Here is a 24,120-nt window from a genome sequence, read left to right on the forward strand (position 1 = left end):
CAACGGGTTTGGTTTTTTTGGTTTTTTACACATAAAATAGCTTAATTTTTCCCCACTGCTGCTACTGGTTTTCTTCTGACCGGACTCACCTCTCGGTGGCTAGTAGGGTCCCTGTTTCTTTCTCCTTCTCGTCTCTTCTCCACGCTTCTCTTTTTGGGAAACGGTGGCCCAGGAAAAGCAGCCAGGCTAAGGGGTGTCAGGAGCTCATGTGTCAAGCACAGCTCCCCAGGGACCAGCTACGCGGTGGACGGCAGGGCACTCAACCTCTCAGAACCTCCTCAGCTATGGAACGGAAAACGGGAGGAAACAACCTCAGAGAGTTACCATAAGCATACAGGAAGTTAGGCAGGGAGACACAGGACGTTATATACGGGGATACAGGAAGTTACGTTGGGATACAGGAAGTTACGCAAGGGGATACCGGAAGTTATGCATGGCGATACAGGAAGTTACGTATGACAAGTGCTTGGTGCTTGGACTGGCCAATGGAAACTGCGTCAGCTCAGCTAAACCCCTTCCAGAAACCAGAGACTTCTGGGCATGACGGAAGCCAATATAAAAGCCACCCTCAAAAAAAAAAAAAAAAAAAATTTTTTTTTTTTTTTCCTAAAAGGGTGTTCTTCTCCAAGCCTTCCTGTGGATAGTCGGTCTTCGTTATTCACGGATTCTGTATTTGCTCGTTCACCTATTTGCTAATACTTATTTGTAACCCCAAAATTAATCTACATGATGCCCCTCCGCCCTAGATAAGGAAGACGATACTTCTGTCCCACGAGAAGGAGACCCACAGAACTGACTTTGAAAATGGTGTAGTAAGAGAGGGAGGGGCTAGAAATCACGTAAAATCTCCGATAGTGCTCATTTGGCTCCTGAAACATAATGCCAATGATGGAAACAACGTTAGCAGCCAACACTTTCTGAGCACCTAAGTCACAAGGAGTCCTGGCTGTGCAACGGTTCAACACTCGGCCACTAACTTAACAGATGACAGTTTGAACCTACCCGGCGGCCCTGCGTAAGAAAGACTTGGTGATCTGCTCCAATAAAGATTATAGCCTAGAAAACCCCATGGGGCAGTTCTACTCTGTCAATAGGGTTCCCATGAGATGAAAATGGCCTCCAAGGCACCCAACGACATACTTTATGGTGAAATGGAAACAAAGTTGCCAGCCTTTTTCCTTCTCTGATTCTGGCCTCTTTGATGTTCTCTCAGCTCAAAACTCGGCTAAAATACCAAAGCCTTAATATTTGGCACTGATTAATTCAGTCCCCTTGAATTTCACTTCCTTGATGCCAAAGAGAAACTTGGCCCATGGTTTCAAGGAACACTGGTGGCACAACGGTCAATTGCTAGGCTGCTAAAAGAAAGGTTGGCAGTTTAAATCCACCCAGCAGCTCCACAGGAGAAGCCCGGCCATCTGCTTCTGTAAAAATTATAGTCAAGAAAACCCTATGGAACAGTTCTACTCTGTCATATGGAGTCAGAATCAACTCAAAGGTACCCGACAACAACAACCGTATGTCAGGCACTAGTGGAGTATTTTAATCTTGCTAACAATTCTACAAGGAAGGTAGCCATCCCATTTTATAAATGATGTTGAAGCACAGAGAGGTTAAGTAACTTACCAAGGACAAACAGCTAGTTAGCAGGGGAGAGATCTCAGTGAAAATGCCCTAAACTATCTCTTCTCCTGCCTGGACAACACAGCAAGCCTTCGGGCTATCTCAGAATTCTAGAACTGCACCTACAGGCCCTAGGACATTGCCAGGAACAAAGGGATTACTACTCTACTACGAAGTGTGAAGTTCATGCTGGGAGCAAAGATTTTGGTATGTTTTGGCTTTCAACAACAGAATAGCTTTCTAAGTCATTTCTTTGCTCCCATTATTTACCTATTTCAGAAACTTTTACAAAGTGTCCCTGCCAACTAGGCCTCCAGAGAACAAGGAAATTGTAAATACTTACCCCACAGTTACATATTAAGGACAGGTGATCTTTCCACTGTAATTCCACGGAGGTGGACAAAGAACACAACCAACACTATAATAATTACATGGAAGAACAAAAATATTGCTTTACAGTTCAACACTACTAGACAAGAATCATGGAGGGATACATTCTCATGAGGTATGCTTTTAGAATTTACTCAGGTTTTTCATCTAAAATAACGTAAGCATTCACCCTTGATTTGCAGAAATGGATAGACCTGTTTATCTTTTAAAGTCAAGAGATGGAAAGAAACCAAAACTCAGTGGGTTCCTTACCCAGTTTGAGGGGTCATGTGAAGTGGACATGCAAGGAACCCATAGTTTTCAACGTTTTTCTATTACGCTGTTTGTTTCCACATGTTGATGTGAATAAAGCAATATCATACTGAAAAATCAATAAAAATACATTAGGATTGAGGTTGTTCCCCCCCCCAAAAAAAAACAGGGTTGTCATGGATTGAATTGTGTCCCCCCGAAATATGTACTGAAGTCCTGGCCCCTGTACCTGTGAACACGATCCTGTTTGGAAATAGCTATTTTCTTTGGTGCAGTGATTACGTGCTCAGGTTCCTAACCTTGGCAGTTCAAATCCACCAGCCGCTCCTTGGAAACCCTGTGGTGGCAGTTCTACTCTGCCCTATAGGGTCGCTATGAGTCAGAATCCACTTGATGGCAATGGGTTTTGTTACGTTAATGAGGTCATACCAGAGTACCCTGAGTCCTAAACTTAATCACTTTTGAGTTATAAAAAGAGCAGAATAGACACGCGCACACACGCACACACACACACACACACACACACACACGGGGAAAGACAGATGCCATGCAAGGACCGTATACAAGCAAAGAAACGCCAGGGATCGCTAGCAGACAGACTCACAGAAGGAAGTGACACAGCCAGGACCCTGATCTGGACTTCTGGCCTCCAGAAGCATGAGGAAATAAATTTCTGTCCTTTAAAGCCACGTGCCTGTGGTATTTTTTGTTACAGCAACACTAGGAAACTAAGAGCAAAAGACTTTCCATTTAAATCAAAGAGGTGCATGTCTCCCACATTTCCATGTCCTGCCTGAGGTCTGCTCTCGCCACACATCATGAGGACTGAGCCCTGAGGAATAAGGCCATCCCTCACTGCACATAGACAGACATCTGATCTCAGCGATAGCCAGGGCGCCTCCTCCCACAGCTTAGCAGTTGAATTCCCTACCTATTATGACATGACAGTACCAGTTTCTAGTCTGGGTTTTGTACCGTTCCATTTTTCTTCCCAGTAGAGTCAAGGCCTTCATTTGTTGTTGTTCTCGGGTACCATCAAGTCGATTTTCAACTCATAGTAACCCCATGTGTGAGAGTACAAATGCCCCATAGGGTTTCCTAGGCTGTAATCTTTATGGCAGCAGATCACCAGGCCTTTCTCTTGTGAAGCGGCTAGGTGGGTTTGAACCATCAACCTTTTGGTTAGCAGCTGAGTGCTTAACTGTTGCACCACCAGAGCTCCTTATGCCTTCATTTACCAGGAATGAACTCAAGCAGCTGCCAACCTTTCCCAAACTGCCTTTCTGTTTTCCCAACTACTCAGGAGGCTTTCCCCAGGGAAGGAGTTAAGGTGAAGAGGATGTGCCAGGCCCCTCCCTAAGAATTACCCATGCCAGCTTGGAAGGCAGCTGAGGTTGAAAGGAAACTTCCTATCTGCATACAAAACAAAAAGATGAAAGACAACCAACCTGCCTCACCAGTGGAATCTACCACTCTTTCTCTTGGCACCATGAGACTCCATATACTCCACGCTAAGCCCATGAACTGGAAAGAAAGAAGCCCTCTGAAGTGACAATACTGAAAATCTACAGGCCAGCCCAGGCAATCTGGGCTACCTCCCCACTCCCTGCAGATGGCATGATAATGCACTTCCCAGCAGGTAATGCTGGGGAGGCATTTAAGATGCTAGATGAAAGGCATCCGTGAAATGCAAGATGCTTGTTATACAGCATAGGGCCCCAGGGGCTCTCCCAGGTCCTCTGCAGTGGTGATTATAGCCACTGCCCTCCATCCCTTCCCTAACTCCCTGTGATGGGAGGTTTAATTAATGTGCACTTGGGGTTTGAAGCTCCCCAAAGGAAAAGGTGCCAGATGTGAAAGTTGTTATTATTTTGTCCTAAGTCCACTGGTTAACAAACCTCTGTGGACACACTGACCACATGCCACTTTCAATGGGCTAACCAGGGTCAACAGTCAAAACATTCAGGTTTGGATTTTTGAAAGGCTCAGAGATCTGCCAGATGTGTCAGGCCATGATTTTGAAAGAGCCCTCATGGCACAGCAGTTAAGCACTCGGCTGCTAACCGAAAGGTCGGTGGTTCAAACCCACTAGTTGCTCCACAGGAGAAAGATGTGGCAGTCTGCTACGGTAAAGATACACAGCCTTGGAAACCCTCTGGAGCAGTTCTACTCTGTCCTATAGGGTCACTATGAGTCGGAATCAACTCGACAGCGAAGGGTTTGGTTTCAGTCAGAAGGTAAAACGTGACAAATGGTTCACTTTTTTCAGCATTAAACGTTCCTGCTAACTAGCATGAACCAAAAAGAGATCGTTCAGTGTAAAGGGGCATCAGATCTGATTACAGGTACCACAAAGGCTCCAAGGAGCAAAACATAGCAGAATAAGTGTTCTAAAATTCAGGTGTTTGACTAAAGCAAAATGGCTGGCTTGGGTCCAAGTTCAGACTCCATGTTGTTTCTCTTTTCTTCTTAGCAACTGTTAACCTTGAACAGACTTAATCTTGCAACTAAGAAAATGTTTTTTTCTGCCGTTAAACTAAGGATGTGGAAACAATGTTTCTAAAGGGAGGGTCTTGATGCAAGCCCTTCATCAGAATCTCCTGCACAAGCAGCTCTTGGAGGGTGTTTGCTAAGGATACTATTTTTGCAGAATGTTCTGAGAAAGGAATGTTACCACCCCTAAGCTCCCCCTTTACCCACAAACTTCAGCAATTATCTAAGGTAACCAATCCAAGAAGCCCACAATACACTTTGAACCAATCACTATTGATTCCCTGCTTTGAGTTATCCTGCCTCCTGCCTCCTTACATTGCTGAGCACCAATCAGAAATTTTGCATTGCTAATTCCTGATTTAAGCACATAAATATGTCTTCGTAACTCACCACCTCGCAGCATTCTAGTGACTCTTTGTGAGCTAAACGTTTTTCCGGGTTCAAACTGTATTGAACCTTCAATAAATCTCTTTGCTTTGCAGTGGGTTTTAGTGGGTAGTTTGTACTCTTGGACACAGCCAGATGCAGGGAGGAAGATTTTCCTGCTTTGCAGGTAAATGAGACACTGGGCTGCAGAGAACCCTAAATGACCAGCAAGCATTTTTCAGGAACTCTTGAACTCATTATAAAATTCATTTGCTAACTACCCTTGCATTATGGAAGTGCCCTTTCTCAGACTCGACTCAACGGCAAGGGGTTTGGTTTTTAGTGGTTTTAGTCTTTACAGAAGCAGATCGCTAGGCCTCTCTTTCACAGCACCGCTGGGTGGGTTCCATCAACCAACTCTTACACTGATAGCCAAGCGCGAACTGTTTGTGACACCCAGGGACCTTGAGTATGACATAAAGCAGGAGCTAAAAAAATGATCGACTGATGAATGCCTTTCAAACATTCAACCAATACTATTCTGACAAATTGTAAAACAAAAATTCCAACATAGGACACAAATATAGGAATGAATTAGGAAAATAAGCATCCCTTCCACCAGTTAGGTATCAAAATCCACATACTAATTACAAAACAAACAAGCAACAACAATGAAAACACAAAAATGCAGACACTGAAGTCAGACACCTATCTCCTGGGAAACGGGAGTCGGCCCCATCAAAACACAGACTGTCAGGTCCAAACTGCTCAGAAGGACCACCAGCTACTATCATACTCATGTGGAGGGGGAAAGTTGGTGTCCAATAGCCGTAAAAAAAAAAAAAAAAAATTTTTTTTTTTAAGGTGCTTTAAAACATGATATACCAAAAGAAGAAGACATTGATGATTCCGTGGTAAAATTCTTGCCTTCCATGCAGAAGACATGGGTTCGATTCCTGGCCAGTGCACCAGTGGAGGCTTGCGTGTTACTACGATGCTGAACAGATTAGAGTGGAGCTTCCAGACTAAGATGGGTTAGGGAGAAAGGCTTGGCACTTTAATTCTGACCTTATGGCTCACAACTGGTCCGATTTTACAACCAGTCACGGGGATGGCACAGGACCAGGCAGCGTTTTGTTCTGTTGTGCTTGCAATCACCATGAGCCGGGATCGACTCAACAGCAGCTAACACCAACAACATTCCAAAAGAAACCATTTTTCAAAAATCTCTCAAATCAAAACGCATGCCTGGTATGAAAGACCCTCCAGTACCCTACTACTCAGGACTGAGAACCCCCGATTGCACCAAATTAGCTTTAAAATAGAAAACACATTCCAAGGGCATTTTAGAAGGCCTTCCCTATGAATCGGAATCCACTCGACGGCACTGGCTTTTGGCCTTCCTTCCATTTTACAACACTTTCTTTCCTACTCAAGGCTGACATTCTGCAGGTGAATTTCCCACATCCTGTGTTGACCGCACCAGAAGTATCCCTGGGCATTCTCGCTCATTCCCATTTGTAAGTCAGAAAGGGGAGGTGAGGAAGAGCCACGTAGATAAGCAGACAGGGTCACAGACTGAGGTCCTCACCTGTGGGACTTCGTTCTGGCTTCAATTAGCAAAATAAGAGGTAGGCTTCTGAGTCCCTGCTCCAGAGAACAGGGAGACATTTAACATTCAGATCTGCTTTTTGCTTGCTTTTAACTGTACAGTCCCCCCTACCAAAAATGTAACCTGAGTATAATGCATCCAATCACAGAGGAAAAACAAATTATCTACTCCCATGTTCCTTTCATCCTGCTTGCAACAAATCGGTATATTTTCCCATTTTCTTTAATTTCCTTACTGTTGAAAATTACTTCCAGATGTACTCTTGTTCTTTGGTTCTCGTTTTCATCCTACACGAAACCTCCTACTCCTGGAGAACAAAAGAAGAAGAGGAGGAGAGAGAAGAAGAAGAAGAAGGAGGGAGAGAGGGAGAGAGGGAGAGAGGGAGAGAGGGAGAGAGGGAGGGAGGGAGGGAAGGAGGGAAGGAGGGAAAGAGGGAAGGAGGGAAAGAGAGAGGGAGGGAGGGAGGGAGGGAGGGAGGGAGGGAGGGAGGGAAGGAGTTATGATAACATACTTTAGATATGGCACAAAAATATAAAATCCGGCCACAATAGCTGAGTTTAAAACATGTTTAAATAAATAATACAGTAATATCAAGCTGAAGCTGAGTTTTGGTATGCTAATACCCATATTAGAAGCTTTGCTTATTTTAGAGAGAGAGAGAGACTCCAGTATATCAGAAGGATACTGAGAATACAATTTGCCTTCCTGAGCAACTGTCTCATCTAAGGTCAAAGTGTTAAGGAAGAACCCAGCCCAAGGCTCTCTCCACTTCGTATTTTATTTTGAAGGACTAGCTGACAAATAATTATAATAATTTTGCTTAATAGTAAGTGACTGAATTTACCTTAACTGCCCTCACTCACCTTCTTTAAAAACAAAAAGGCCCCCCTACCAAAAGAGAAAAGTCACCAGCTGACTATACCCCTACAGGGGACAATTCCTAGCCATCCTTAACGCCTTCAACACTGACACCAAAACCACTCAGAGAAAACTTTGAAGCCTCTACCAAGGCACTGAGTAATAAAACTCCTACTCATACTCACGCTGTTAATAGGATAACTAAGATCACCCTTCAATGACCTAAAAAAGGGGCTGCTGGTCAGATCTTTCCCTTACTAAAGGGCCCATCAATCACCCCCATAAACTCCATTCCTCTAAACATTGAGAAACATGAAGCGGAAATACTAGCAGTCCTCGTTGGTTATTTGCCTCTGGCGTTTCTAAATAAATAAACATTGTAAATGCAATGACTGTCCCACCAACACAGCAAAAACAGATGGACGGCAGAGGCTAGGGGTTCTAGGGGACCCAGCCAGCTCACCGTAGAAGGGAGGAGTAGTTAGGAGCACAGGCTGCCAGTGTCCACCTGGATCCCGCTGAGTACTAACTGCGTCACCTTTACTTCTCTCTGCCTAAGTTTCCTCATGTGTAAAACCATTGGACTGTTAGGAAGATTAGAGCTGTTAATACATGTTGAACATTTAAAACTGGACCAGGCAGAGAGTAAACTCTCAAAGAACAGCAGAAATTAATAATATTATGGGTAGTCACGTTCCCATCTTTAGCCCTCACCACTGAATGGCTGATGTCCTGGCTCTTCAAATTCAGGAAATTCTAGTTTGCATTCTTCATTTGGTCCCTTTATTTCCCTGCCATGATCTTTTCTTCCCAACTACACCGTAATCTCCTAGAGAACAAGAGCTCAATGGATCTTCCAGGGCCACCAACACAGAACAATACCGACAGCTACCCAATAAAAAGAACTGGTGGCTGGTACAAACAGTGAGCATGCTCAGCTGCTAACCAAAAGGTTGGTGATTCACGTCCACCCAGGGGTGCCTCGGAAGAAAGGCCTGGTGATCTACTTGTGGGGGGGGAATCAAGCACACGCGCACACACACACGGGGTCACCAAGAGTTAAAATCAACTCAACAGCAACTGGTTACCAACAAAAGGAGTTGTTGAAAGAATAAATAAATGTGTTTGCCCCACCCCCAACAATCAGAGTGAAGCCCAGGAATAACTAGATGTCACTATGTGAACGTGAATACCTTACCTTAATTTGGCTTGTTGGGACTTCCGTAAATACATGAGAAAAATAAACAGCAACAGTTATTACCAAGAGGCTAGAATAGGAAAAGCTTTCCATCGGCCCTGTGGCTTTCAGCTTTTCCACTCTGATTGCACTTCACACTTGGTTTGCATGCGGGGGGCTTCTAATTACCTCCAGTGTCCCCATGAAAGCTGCAACCATGAAAACCATGTGATGTCCACATCCTCTGAACTCCTGACCTTTCCTGCAGGAGGGAGTCTGCTGCCCCACCCCTTCCCTGACTGGGTGCTGCTCTTTTTTCACTTACTTCCTTCCCACTTTCTGTCCAAGTCTTCAGTCCATATTACCCAGCCTGATGTCCTGACCAGCAAACAGTCCCACTGATAAGGTACCTACTGCTATATCTAGACTGTCCCGGGGTTGGTGGTGCAAGGGGTTTGTGATCGGCTGCTAAACTATGAAGATTGGCGGCTTGAACCCACCCAGCAGCACCTCAGAAGAAAGACCTGGCAATCTGCTTCTGTGAAGATTAAAAAGAAAACCCTATGGAGCAGTTCTACTCTGTAACACATGGGGTCACCCTGAGTCAGAATCAACTTGACAGCAAAGGGTTTAGGTCCTTTTCTTTTTTGGTTCACCTGAGCAGCCATCAAAGATAAGCCAGCCTCTGGAAAGAATATTTTTCTAACTCTGAATGTAACTACCTGCATTTCCATCACTCCCTTCTCCACCACCCCCAAGGTTCATTCCTGTCCCCATAATAAAACTGAACTCCACCAAGCTGGTGCCCAGAGAAAAGGCTGTGCTTTGAGCACGCTGGCTTCTTCCCAAGCTAAATACACTATGCAAACCTGATTCCATGACGGGCCCTGCCTGCAGCCAGGGTGCCCGGCTTTTCCGGAGCTAAGCCTTTGTTTACCCACTGTCAAGAGGGTATTTCCCTGTCAGGGGCTCCTCCCGTGGAGACTGGCCACAACCACTCCTACCCCCCACCCAGGTAACCAAATGTGACATCAAAGGAGCCACCACCTCCCCCCCGCCCGCCCCCCCCCCGCCATCTGTCCCTGCCTCACTGTGTTTATGCAATGTGGGCAGGAAAAGGCTCTAGCGCATCCTACTGCCTCAGACCCAGGGCACCAAGATCCTTCTCTGCCCGGCCCTGGAACACAACAGTGAAAGTAAGTCCTCAGTCTAGCTGGAGGGGCTCCTTCTTAAACAGACCTCTTGTTGGTGTTAGTAATTGCCCTCTATCCAATTCCAACTCATGGCAACCCCAGGTGTGCAGAGTAGGACTCTGCTCCACAGGGTTTTCAAGGCTGTGAGCTTTCAAAAGCAGATCACCAGGCCTTACTTCCAAGGTACCTCTGAGTGAGTCTGAACTGCCAACCTTTGTCTTTAGTTAGTAGTTGCTTAATCATTTGCGCCACCCAGGGACTCCCAAAAAGAAGGCTAAAACCATTTAACTTTCCTGAGGACATTCAGAAACTGGCCTTGATATAGTTTACCTATGGATTAACTTCTAAAAATAAAGTCAGAGCCTCAATTTTTCAGTTTCTCAAATATTACACTCTCCCTCCAAAAAGTTCCACCTAAACATGGTATTTTCAGGCAATGTTCAACAAACTCACAACAGTGAGATGCTAAGATGATTTTTGGTTTACGTAGAAAAGGTATGGGGTGTGTGTGTGTGTGTGTGTGTGTGTGTGTGTGTGGTATGGATTACCCAATAAGCCATGTACAAAGGTACACATGGGCTTACTGGTGCTTATTTACAATTCTGCAGTGCACAATTTCACAGATTAGTAAGTAAACACAATTAAGCCCATGCATACCCTGCTTACTGTAGGCCTGAACATACCTTCCTTACTGGTTAATCTGCCCCTGATACAGACCATGGGTGACCCCAAGGATCTCAGTGATCATAGATGTCTAGAAAGAATATGAACATTAGCTATCTATCATCATCTAAACCAATAACCAGTTGCCACTGAGTCGATTCCGACTCCTGGCAACTCCATGTGTATCAGAATAGAACTGTGCTTCATACAGCTTTCAATGGTTGATTTTCTGGAAGCAGACTGCCAGGCCTTTCTTCCAAGGCACCTCTGGGTGAACTAGAACCTCCAACGTCTTGATGAGTAGCCAAGCATATTAACCATTTGTACCACCCAGAGACCCATCTAAACATTTCCATTTATATCCAGAACTAAAGGTCAAGACCTAATGGAAATGGTCATGGACTTGGAAGTCAGATAAAATGTGGTTCAAATCCAACATCACCACTTCCAAACAGTGTGATTTTAGTCAAATCACTGGGGTTTCATCAATGTGAGGTAGAAGCATGCACATCAGAGACTCCCTGTGAGGTTCGATCACATACTCTAGGAGAACACACTCAGCAGAACGCTAGGCCCACAGCAGGTGCTCAGTGTACGTTACCCTCCCTTCCTCTGCACCCTTGCTTACAGCACAGTCCTGTTTCCATACCCTACAATGGAGGCACACCAGGAGCCAAAGGGTGTCCAAGTCGTCAAAAAACAAAGGGGTTACTGTGGACCCTTAGACCGACCCTCAGCTAAAACTCAACTTGCCGGCCCTGGCGACAGAAGAGAGAGATCTTTGTGATCTTTCAAAGATTAGCAATTTCTGGGGAGAAAAAAGATGCTTGACATGTTTCACCTACCGTTTGCATGAAAATTATTAAACCACATCCCAAGTGTTAGAAGAGAACCAGCATTATTCATCAGATAAATTTGCTCAAGTTCCCTCTAGGGGCAAGATGGGGGAGCCATTGTGCTTGGAGCCAAGAGACGATACATCCAGTCTATGATTCAATGTGAACAGCTGCAGCGTAAAAAACGCACACACGGGAGCACACACACAGAAAAAATCGGCTTACAATTGAGATTGGTCCCTCGCTTTTTTTAGTTCTGTTCTTTAACCCTGTTATTTCCCGTCATTCGTAGAACTCACAACATCCTTGGCATTTCTCTGCACAGCTCTGACCAGATTTCAATTCATCCAGAAAGAACCACTAACCACTTCCTAGGTGGTCCAGGGTATAATCACAGCCCTCAAGGATTTACAATCACGTTGGGGATAGAGAGGTACAGAGGATTGAATAAGAAAACAAAAACCAACATCTTGAGAAATAATATGTAATGATTTTGAAAAATCAGCCACTGAAAACCCTACAGAGCACTGTTCCTCTCTTACCCACGTGGGATTGCTGGCAGTCTGAATCAAGCAACCGCAACCAGTTACTGGTTGTTCAAAGTAGGACCCAGCCCTGTGGGCAGCCACTGCCACAAAGAGAGGCCGATGCAACTGGGTCTGGTGAGAACGCACACAGTGGGGGAGCTAACATGGGCCCAAGTCAGAGGGTACCCGAAGGGGTGGGCCAGAGAGCCAGCAGCTCTTGTCTTTATTATTATCGAGGGGGGAATATGTTGGTGGTGGTGGTGGAACAGTCGCAGCGCAGAACTTGCTCCGCAGGGTTTTCTAGGCTGTCATCACCTTTCAGAAATGGATCGTCAAGCCTATCTTCTGAGGCGCCTGGGCTACTAGTCACGTACTTAACCATCTGTACCACCCAGGGACTCCTGAGCGGGAATACTGGGGAGTGAAAAGCCCAGAGCCCAGCGATGACAATAGGATGTAATGTAAGTACAGAAAGAGAGGGCTCTGCAAGCCACTGCAGACTTGCAGAGCAGGGCGTGGCTAGGCAGCCTCTGGAATCAGACAGAGGAGCAACAGGTAAGACAGGAGAAACAAGTCCCAGCAGGAACTGCACAGGAGGGCCTGGAATGCAAGGTGGGAAACCAGAAACTGCAGGAATCAGCCACCATGCCTAAGGAAAACCCATTGCCATTGAGTGGATTTGACTTGCAGAGACTACAGGACAGAGGAGAACTGCCCCACAGTAGAACTGTCTGAGGAAGTCTGGAATTCCATCGCTCCATCAGTCAGTAGTCTAGTATTTTGCTCAAATTCCGGACCATCCAGCGTATTACTAATACCTGACAAATGGTAACTGACGCATTATTACGTCAATGGTAGAGTTTTAACCTCCCAAGCAGGAAACCCAGGTTCAGTTCATGGCCAAGGCACCTCATGCACAACCACCACCCCTCGGCCAGTGGAGGCCTGTGTGTTGCTAGGATGCCAAACCAGTTTCGCTGGAGATTCTAGACTAAGATAGACTAGGAAGAAAGGCCTGGTGATCTATTTCCAAATATCGGTGTACAAAATCCCTACAGATCACAACAGTCTGATCATGGGGATGGCACGTGAGCAAGCAGCATTTAGTTCCACTGTGCATGGGGTCACCATGAGTCGGGGGTGACTTGACAGCAGCTAAAAACAACATGTCACCTACTAACAAGGTTTGGGTTTGATCACAGGAGGGAGGCGAACTCAAGAAGAACACCCATATAAAACAAACAACACATGGCAGGAACATGCTTCTTAGTTCAATCAAGTATACGAGACCAAAAGGGCAACACCTGCCCAAAAGCAAAGACAGAAGGGGGTAGGAAACCTGGACCAATGCACACAGGGAACCTGGGGTGGAAAGGAAAAGGGGGGAGAAGGTGCTGTCACATTGTGGGGATTGCAACCAATGTCATGAAACAATTTGTGTGTATAAATTTTTGAATAAGAAACTAACTTGAGCTATAAACTTTCAACTAAAACACAATTTAAAAAAACCAATCAAACATACTGCCGTCAAGTCAATTCTGACTCATAGCAACCCTATAGGACAGAGTAGAACTGCCCCATAGAGTTTCCAAGGAGTGCCTGGCGGATTTGAACTGCCGACCTCTTGGTTAGCAGCCGTAGCACTTAACCACTATGCTACCAGGGTTAAATTTAAAAGTAAAAAAAAAGAAAGGAGAGAATATCCATAATATTCATGTAGCTATAAAGTCCCTTTTGGTCTAAATCAATCCACTCTCATAAAGTAAATGGAGCAAGTGTCACATTTTAGGGGCAGATGTCACTGTCCCCACTTCACAGAAGGGGACACTGTATATGCGCACACAGGCTTGGTGCTGGACTCGCCACTTTGGAACCTGGAGCCACACCCAGGAGCAGGAAGGCGGCCCTGCAGCCGGTTTTTTCTCTCTGAGCTCTCTCTGAGCGATGGTGAACGTGGTGCAGGTGCCACGTGGTTCCTTCAGCACGGAGCTCTGTGAAGGCCTCCAGCCTGCCTACAGCACGGAGGCCCGTGGGAAGTACTGCCCGTGGGAAGTACTGCACTTCGCAGTCTACACGAAGGCTCAGCCTCTCGTTAGGAGTAGTACCATGATCTCAAGACTAACAATCTTGAAACATGCACAAACAGGAATTCAAACCCAGTCCAAATCAACTGCTTCTTCCCCTGCCCGCTATTCATATAAAGCCAGTTACGGAGGAGGCCAAGAGAACTCTGGAAGGAAATGGTGGGAAAACTGACCCTACGGAGTCTCCACAACGCTACAGTCTAAGAATCAATGACTCATGCTAAGAGGGACCATCAGCTGTGGCTCACAGGGGGCAGAGGTGCTCACACATGTCCCTAACAAGTGTGCACCCCCCCACCATTCATCAAGCCCATGACAATGGCTGGTATGTAGTAACAAGAATGAGACCTAAGCAGAAGGTTCCCAAGAAACCAATTTCAAAACCTTAGATTGTGAGTAGTGAGAATCAGCAACCCTTCTTTTGTGCCAAACCAATAGTCACAAATAATGAACTCCCCATTATCCCGGAATGGGCCGGACCTGGGCAGAGATTACAAAACAAACGAGAATTCTCAACATTTAAGTCCATTCCCCAGTCTTCTGCAAATGCTACACTTACCCCTTTCACACAGAATAGGCTTTCTCAGATCTCCATAAGTGCCACGCACAAGGGCTGCTCACATCCTAGCTCAGAGACTAGCAATCAAAGTGCCACACCCCACGGTGCCAACCCTCCTCCTCCTCCTGGCTTTCAGTTCGAGAAAGGTGGGCCTCAGTCCACGCTGGCTCTATCTATAACAGCAGATACAGGAAAACAATGTGTTTGGTACTCTTTTTTTTTTTTGTATACCCTAGTGGTTGAAGGAACACCAATTGAGACCTTTCAACAAACGGATACAACACTAGAAGTGCTCACTTGTCTATTGCAAGAAATTTGGAAGACAGCTGCCTGGTCAACCAACTGGAAGACAGCCATATTCTTGCCCATTCCAAAAAAAAGGTGATCCAACAGAATATGGAAATTATTGAACAATTACCATTAATATCACACTAAGTAACACTTTGCTGAAGATAAATCAAAAGCGGCTGCAGCAGTACATTGATAGAGAACTGTCAGAAATTCAAGCTGGATTTAGAAGACAAGGTGAAATGAGAGATATCATCGCTGAGGTCAGATGGATCCTGGCTGAAAGCGAGGAACACCAGAAAGATGTTTACCTGTGTTTTATTGACTATGTAAAGGCATTCGACTGTGTGGATCGTAACAAATTATGGATAACATTGCAAAGAATAGGAATTCCAGAACAATTAATTGTGCCCATGTGGAGCCTCTATATAGACCAAGACCAAGGGATATTCCTTCAAACAGAGCAAGGAGTACTGCATGGTTTAAAATCAGGAAAGGTGTGTGTCAGGGTTGTATCTTTTCATCATATTTATTCAATCTGTATGTATATTTATCATATTTATTCAATCTGTATGCTGAACAAATAATCCAAGAAATGGTTCTACCTGGAAAAGAACAGGTTATCAGGATTGGAGAAAGACTTATCAACAATCTGCATTACGCACATGACACAACCTTGCTTGTTGAAAGCAAAGAGGTCTTTAAGCACCTCCTGATGAAGATCAAAGACTATACAGCCTTCAGTATGGATTATACCTCAACATAAAGAAAACAAAAATCCTCACAATTGGACCAATAAGCAACGTCATGATAAAGGAAGAAAAGACTGAAGTTGTCAAGGATTTCTTTTTACTTGGATCCATGATCAATGCCCATGGAAGCAGCAGTCAAGAAATCAAACAACACATTGCACTGGACAAATCTATCACAGGAGATCTCTTTAAAGTGTTCAAAAGCAAAGATGTCACTTTGAGGACTAAGGTGCACCTGACCCAAGCCATGGTATTTTCAATCATTTCATGTGCATGCGAAAGCTGGACAGTGAATAAGGAGGACCAAAGAAGAATTGATGCTTTTGAATTACGGTGTTGACGAAGAATACTGGATATACCGTGGACTGCCAGAAGAACGAACAAATCTGTCTTAGAAGAAGTATACCCAGAATGTTCCTCAGAAGTAATGATGGCCAAGACTTCATCTCACATACTTTGGTCATGTTATCAGGAGGGACCAGTCCCTGGAGAAGGACATCATGCTTGATAAAGTAGAGGGTCAGTGAAAAAGAGGAGGACCCTCAACAAGATGGATTGACACAGTGGCTGCAACAATGGGCTCAAACATAACCAGCAATCATGAGGACGAAGCAGGACCGCGCAGTGTTTCATTCTGTTGTACACAGAGTCCCTATGAGTTGGAACCAACTCGACGGCACCTAACAACAACTAACAAAAACGGAAGTTGAAAGCTCAACCTAGAAACATTAAATAACACTGTAAATACTCAATTGCTAACAGCAATTAGTATCTTAATAAATCCAGAAGACGTACCAGGCTGTTATTTGACTACAGCACCAGTGCCAGGTGCCGTCATGTGAATTTCATCTCATGACCACCCAATGTGCATCAGAGTAGAGCTGTGCTCCGTTGAGTTTTCGATGGCTGATTTTTCAGAATTAGACAACTAGCCCTCTCCTCCTAGTCTGTCTTAGTCTGGAAGTTCCGCTGAAAACTGTTCAGCATCACAGCAACATACAAGCCTTCGCTAACAGAAGGGTGGTGGCTGCGCATGGGGTGAATTGGTGGAGAATCGAACCTGGATCTCCCACATGGAAGGTGAAAAGTCTACCACCGAGCCACCACCAGTGACTTCCCCCAAAATTTGTAGCAATTCCAACATCTGGAAAAACTATCTCAGAAAATGCAATAGCGATACAGAAAGGACATGGTAACTGTCAACATCTTTCTTCAAATTCAATTCTTCACTACCTAAATTTAATGTTGCCTTCACAGAAGCAGCCCCACTAACTTCCATCCCAGCCTCTCACGAGTTTTGGGCTTCACATTTCATTTCTGCCTGATGGTTAGTAAACAAAATAAGAACGGGGCAGTGAGGCCCTCAAGAAGATGAGATGAACTGAGAGAAAAAAAAAATCTCAGGAAGGTCAGATAAAAACTGGAGGGGAGAAATATGCAGCCAGTTTAGTGGCAATCAACTGGGATAAGAAGATGAAAATATAGAAAGTCATCCAGGCAACCGCACTTGCCCAGAGTGAAGAGAAAACAAACCCAGAGACAAAGGAGGAAAGTGGGTCTTGCTCTATTCTACTGCAAAAACCACCCACATTTCTGGAAGGAAGGCACTGAGATGGGTCGGAGGGAAAACCACCCGATGTACTAGCTTTATGAAGTGACTCCTTTGTGCCAAACCAGGATGTTCACACTGTAACTGCCACCAAGCCAAACCTAACCCACTGCCGTTGAGTCGATTCCGACTCACAGTGACCCTACAGGACAGAGCAGAACTGCCCTGTAGGGCTTCCAAGGGAGTAAATCTTTACTGAAGCAGACTGTCACATTTTTCTCCTGATGAGCAGCCATTGACCTTTCAGTTAGCGGCCAAGCATGTTACCCATTGTGCCACCAGGGCTCCTTCTGAATTGTCACAATGGGTCCAAAATGCCATTTTCATTATTTTCAGCTCACACAGCTGGGGAAAATGTAAGCTCAGAGAGGGCACATAACTCTTCCGAGGCCACACAGCTAAAAGTGGCAGAGCAGGAATTCAAATCCAAGTATTTCTAACAGCAAAATTCTTGCTCCTATCCTGAGACACATACTCAGAAAGAGGAAATTCTGAGAAAACTTTAAGGTACCAGGCCTCATGCATTAAATATCAACACAATGAAATGTTCTTCCTCAGTCATTACAGCAAATTTGCTCTGCCTTAGTAGAAAGTAAATCTGTATTGTCAAAAGGCTTGAAAACACCTACAGTTTACCAAATTACCACTAAGTCTTATGCACGATTCCAGTCAGATGTTTCCAAGACAATTTCACAGGGCGTGCCCCAGTGAAGATACAAAACCCACCTTGGAACAATTGATGCAATGTGTTTGATTCTCGGGAAGACAGAGTGCGGTACGTTTTGATAAAAGCGAAAAGCATTTTCTGTGTCAGCGACACATAGAAATACGTAAGGCCCTCCTCCGTGCCGCCAAGAGACTTCGCCTATTTTTAAAGCTTTTAAAACCTTACTGACAGAGTTCCACAGGGCAGAGCTTTAAAAATGCATGTAAACTCAAGAGGCAGTGTTTGTTTATGCTTCCATTAAAATGCAAACAGCTGGAGCCAAGCCAGGTAATTTACTGGAGGAGGAAAAAGGCCCTAGGAAAAATGAATGATAGAGTAATTAAAACTTTCTCTCACACCTGCGTGGTCATAGAGGGGAATTAACCCCAATTCCAAGTTATCTGCAGGATGATGTCCTCTAACTTTCCTATGTGACAATGTCAGCAAGCCTCTACGCAGTGAGTAAGGTATTCCTCTTTCCCTGGCTAAGGATTATTGTTCCCTAAAACGCAGGGAGCAAGGGTCCATTAGTCAGCCCCCTGCCCCCTGCACAATCACGAGCTCCGGTTCCCCTGTTTTTCAGGTGGAGTGAGTTGCTGGGGGTTCTTTAGAGGCTGGTGGGCCCACACACCCTGTCTGACTCACACCTGCTGTGTCTCTTCTGGGGTCCTTGACAAGCCATAACCAGGGGCCCTAGCAGGCACCACTGAGCTGGATGGAGCAGCCTACGGCTCTTTCCCGAGACTTGTCTGATTTGGATTACAAGTCATTTCCTTTTTCTTCTGGATCTTGAACTTCAGGGAAGCCAGGATTCAAAGCAAACTGAATAAAGTCTGGCCACAGCAGCCTGTCCCCAAAAACAAGGTGTGCTGAGAAAATCAGGCCACCCTGCTCTGGCGGGAGGGAAGTGATACAATCAGCTGCTAACCTCCTCCCAGTCACACCACCCCAAACCTGGGAGAAAGGCTGTTGTAAAACGAGAATTTGGATGGCTGTAAATGCAGTAAGTCCCCCGAGGGTGCAAATCGTAAAGCGCTCAGCTAGTAGCCAAAAAGTTGGTGGTTCAAACCCACCAAGGGACACCTGGGGAAAAAAGGCCTGAGGGTCCGCTTCTGAAAAGTCACAGCCTTGAAAACATTATAGAGCACACCCAGTTCTTGGACACACACAGAGTGGCCATGAATTGGAAATGACAGCAAAGATCTGCCCCAGAGGGTTTCCAGGGCTGTAATCTTTACAGAAGCTGACTGTCACATCTTTCTCCCAAGGAGCAGCTGGTAGATTCAAACCCCGACCTTTCCGTTAGCAGGTGAGAGCTTTAACCAATACGCCACCAGGGCTCCCTTTACAACAACCCAAGAGCCACACAATTCACCTTTGTTTCATGCCCTAAAAGTGAGGCAATTCTCTGAAAATTTTTATGATGACCTAAAAAAAAAAAATTCTGACGGGTGTGCATTGCTAAACTACTGTTCAGATATTCAGATATGAAACAGAAAAAATAGGTAACGATTAAGCCAAAAGCCTCAATCTGACTTCCAGGCAGGCAGCGAAAAGACCCACTTCTCAAATGAAAGTCCCTTTGTCGTTAGGTGCGAGCCTGCTGGGCTCACAGCGGCCCCATGTAGAACAGAACTAAACACTGCTCTGTCCTGCACCGTCCTCAAGCTAGACGTATGGGCTCAAATTAAAACCTAAGGCGAGTTTGCCAGAAACACTATCTTTGGCCAGGTTTATCCTCTGTTGGGGCACATTGAGTGTCCTCTGTCATGATCCCACCCTAGTACCACCCTCTACCCAAGCTCCCTTCCCCCTGCCCCACGCAAAATTGACTTAGGCAATCAAATCTGAAGAAGGTAAAGCAGCTGCCACAGAGGACTGACATTTTCACACAAGTTCCAGACAAACAAGAAACACCTCCACAGCCAGGAGCCTGAGCTCAGCTAATTTAATCAGACACAAAATTAATGAGACTTCCGATGCCTCGCTCCAGGACTCCGATCAGGTGCCTGTCAGCTCCACAGTTTCGGAATACCCCTGGGGAACCTTTTAAAGACAAGTCACAGGGCTCCTTTTCAACCACCCAGCCCTGTAAGTACTAAATGCACAGCGAGACAGCCAGAAGTGGTCGCATCTTTGGTGGCACCCCCGGGGGGGTAGGGGGTGTAGGTCGTATCCCATAAGATCCTCCCATCCCATAGGATTCTGGGTTACAGAAAGTAAAGACGAGATGGGAAGTCCTTTCAAAGCCCAAACCCCTTTCCCCTGGATCCAGAACAAACATCGGGGCGCGCAGGACGCAGCAGGAAAAGGGACCGCACCCGGGGCGCAGCGTAGAGACGCCACTGGCTATTTCTGGCTAATTCTGGGCCGGGGCTCCGAATCGTACAGGTCCTCCCTGCTCCAGGCGACCTCGGGGCTCTCAATGAGCCGCTCCTGGTCCAGAGCCACGATTGCCCGCTCCCCTCACCTCCCAACACAAAGAAGTCAGCCAATATAGAGAAATCGGTTTTAAAATCCCAGCTCACCACTGCTCGGGAGGCGCACATGTCTCTCTGTCTTGCTCACATCACTCAAACTTCCAGTAACAGAAATGAGGAAGCCACGAGCAGCCTTCCCTGGCTTCTGGCAGAGTGGGCGTAACTTGTGAAGTTTCGTGCTAAGAGGAATCTGGTCATTTGGGTGTGCTGTAGGGAGTTTGTGGCTGTTCCCCGCCCACCATCCCCTCCCCTCCTCCTCTCCACCTCCTTCTCCAATTTAACTCTCCCCGTTTGTATTAGCAAAGCCAAGAACTCGGGGCAGGCTGTCATTGAGAGTCCCCCATTCAGGGGGGAATTTTCTCCTAACACTTTTACACATAAACGCCCTTCCCCTGATGAAAACATAAGTTCCTGCCAAAAGGTTTTTTGACACCACATAGCAAGAAAGCAGTGTCCTCTTCAAACCAAACCAAACAGTTGCGATTGCTTCAATTCCGACTCATAGCAACCCTGTCCGCCAGAGAAGAACTGCCCCATAGGGTTTCCAAGGAGCAGCTGGTGGGTTTGAACTGCCAACCTTTTGGTTAGCAGCTGAACACGCTTAACCACTGTGCCGCCAGGGCTCCAATGTGCTCTTACAGGATTTAAAAAGTTAAAAATCCTAAATAATTGCCCCCTCTCCCCCCCCAAAAAAAAAGAGGCAGGAAGATGGGGAGTTTAGCAAGCAAAGACCTATTTCCTAGGCATCTATTACAAAAAAGTGAAGGGCAGAAAAACAAAAGCCAAACTCTCAGCAGCCTATCATTTCTTTAAAACTTATCTCAAAATATTTCGGATATACAAAAATATATTTTAAAATAATATACTGAATACCCAAGTGCCCACCATTCACCTAAAAAATAAAAATACCAACAGAGTTGAAGCTACCTGTTAACCCCTCCATAGAGAACACCCCTGATCACACCCCCTGGAAGTCCCTGGGTAGTACCAACAGTTAATGTGCTCAGCTACTAACCAAAAGGTTAGAAGTTCAAGCCTCCCTCCCAGGTGCCATTTAAAACTCTAGGGAGCACGGTCTACTCTGACACACATGGGGTTGTCATCAGTCAGCGTTGACTCCATGCCAACTGGTTTTCCTCCTAAAAATAACACTGAGGTAAATTTGATTTCCCATGAGCAATTTTCATTTCACAGTTTCAAAAAACTCTAAAGGAAACATGCTAACTTAAATAGAAAGCAACCAAGTGTGCATTGCTCTGCTGAGCTTGACTGTGGTTCCCAAACAGAAGGTTCATTAAACAAAACTTAAGATGACCAACATGTTAAATGAAGCCTCAGGTGGCTGGTTAAAGGAATGAAAGAAATCACAATATCAGAAAAGAGCAGGCCCGGAATGACAAGTGAGAGGTTGTATCTGGAATGGTGTGGCTGCATTCGTGGGTGATATTGATAGATTAATTGAACATTATCATTTTACAAGGTAACAGCTGTGGCAAGCCAAGGATACTGACCCACACTTCAAGGGGCTTTCCCCAAAGCCATGGGCTACAAAAATAGAAACACTGCATCCATTAAAGGGGTCATAATTACTCAAATTCCAGCCAGAGTTGCAGCCTGGGAGCAATTCTCAGAATAGAGGAACTTTGAGGACGGTAAGAAGCAACATGGTGGAAACCATGATACATTCAAAACTGACTCAACGTGTGTGTGTGTGGGGTGTGTGTGTGTGTGTGTGTGTGTGTGTGTAAACCAAAGCAGTCGCGGTCAAGCTGATTCAGACTCATGGCGACCCCAGATGTGTCAGAGTAGAACTGCTTTCAATGGCTCCTTTTTTGGAAGTAGCCTGCCACCCTTTCTCCCAAAGTGCCTCTGGGTGAACTCAAACCCACAACTTTTCAGTTAGCAGCTGAGCACATTCACTGATTGTACCACCCAGGGACTCGTGTGTGTGTGTCTGCATGTATGTGTTTGTGTGTGTGTCTGTGTACAGAAGCAGATTTCGGGTCCATCTTTGTATTTATCCCTAGTGCCTTGCATAAAGGCTAGCATTAGTAGAAATTCAGAAGAATCTGATAAAGGAATAAGCAAATAAACAAAAGGTACCCATGAAGAGAAGGCATACAAAGACACATAAAGAAGCAGAACAGACAGGCGGAAGTGTTAGGACAGAGGAAGGCTCTGAGCAGGAGCCGATTTTGCCCCCAAGGAACATCCGGCCATGCCTGGAGACTTTATGGGTTGTCGCTACTCGGGGATGCTACTAGCATCAGTGGGGAGAGGTCAGGGATGCTGCTAAACATCCTACAAAGCACATAACCACCCCCCACAAGGCACTATCCAGCCCCAAATGCCAACGGTACTTACTGCAGGTGAGAAACCTGGGATAGAGGTTTCACCAACAACTGTCACCCACTCATTCCATATGTCATCATCACCATGATGCGGAGACCCTATGGGAACTTAAAGTAGAGCATAATATTTCCACTTGTTGAATGCATCTTCTATCGTGCAGCCTCTGGAGGCTGAGACCCATCTGTGTGGCTCAGGAGAAAGCGAATGCTAGCCTCAGACGCAGTGAAGGACGGAAGGATTTGGAGTGCAGCCTTGGGGTCCACACACGAACTACGCATCTGTTGTGTTTGGATGCAAATAACCAAGGAGGGGGTTTGAAGAAGCTGATGTAAAGCCAGGAGATCAGCTTTAGAGCTGTATCAGCACAGTCCCAGGGGGAAGGTAAGATGTGAAAAAAACACACCAAGGCAGGCTTATTGCGGCCACATCAGTGATTTCTCCAGATAATCGTTAGTAGAAATGTTGCTTAGAACAGGAAGGGTGTTTAATCTCATTACAGCTTATCAAAAAGAAAGTTACAAGTCACTTATGGGAAAAAGAATACAAGCACTCTGAAGTCCATCCGTCAGAAAGAGGGACTAATATACTCCTTTTTACAGGTGTCCTGTGCTCGTCATTGTCTAAGAAGTATTTCTTTTAGCCCTGGAATGCCATATATGTTCCTTTTCCTGCTTCTGATAAAATTTAACTTCTGCTTGGAGGTAGAAGACAGTCTCTGCTCCCCACCACCCCCCGCCCCCGCCTCAGTGTTACGTTACTGAAAAGAGGGGCAGGGACCAAAGGTTTGCTCATCTTGAATCTCCCAGAAGCCTAACATATGGCACCAAAACTGTTGCCATCAACATCAATTCCGACTCACAATGACCCTATAGGACATATTAGAACTAACCCACAGGGTTTTCAAGGAGCAGCTGGTGGACTCGAACTGCCAACCTTTTGGTTAGCAGCCATAGCTCTTAACCACTGCGCCACCAGGGCTCAAACGCATGTTGGATTGAACTGAATCACTCCTCACCAACTTCTAATCTCTTAGGCCTCAGAATAAAAGTTTCCTATAATTACTTCAAGGAGCCCTGGTGGTGCAATGGTTAAGCGCTTGTCTGCAAACCAAAAGGTCAGCAGTTCAAACTCACCAGCTGCTCTGTGGGAGAAAGATGTGGCCTTCGGCTTCTGTAAAGATTTACAGCCTTGGAAATCCTATTTGGACTTATCTGTGGATGTACAGTTTCCTGCATCAAAGAAATGTACTCAGAAGTGAAAGCAGAGTGGACTTTTGTTTTTAACAATTCCCCAAGAGGAG

The 24,120-nt window shown here is 45.5% G+C and overlaps 1 protein-coding gene across 19 annotated transcripts in view; it reads right to left on the minus strand.

Moving 5' to 3' along the window:
- TIAM1 (TIAM Rac1 associated GEF 1) overlaps positions 1-24,120 on the minus strand; it is a 424,375-nt gene that overhangs the window by 205,161 nt on the left and 195,094 nt on the right. For 6 of the 19 annotated variants that reach the window (XR_010318722.1, XM_064273173.1, XM_064273171.1 and 3 more), the window contains exon 1: positions 90-545. The exons of 4 other annotated variants lie outside the window; for them this stretch is intronic. The gene's annotated coding sequence lies outside the window, so the exon portion shown is untranslated. Of the gene's footprint in view, positions 1-89; positions 547-2,265; positions 5,930-6,971; positions 7,044-20,516; positions 20,662-22,832; positions 23,147-24,120 lie in introns of those variants that run through there. 9 more of the 19 variants (XM_064273168.1, XM_064273176.1, XM_064273172.1 and 6 more) reach the window with 7 other exon arrangements.

Source organism: Loxodonta africana, chromosome 20 (genome assembly GCF_030014295.1).
Source record: "Loxodonta africana isolate mLoxAfr1 chromosome 20, mLoxAfr1.hap2, whole genome shotgun sequence".
NCBI lineage: Eukaryota > Metazoa > Chordata > Mammalia > Proboscidea > Elephantidae > Loxodonta > Loxodonta africana.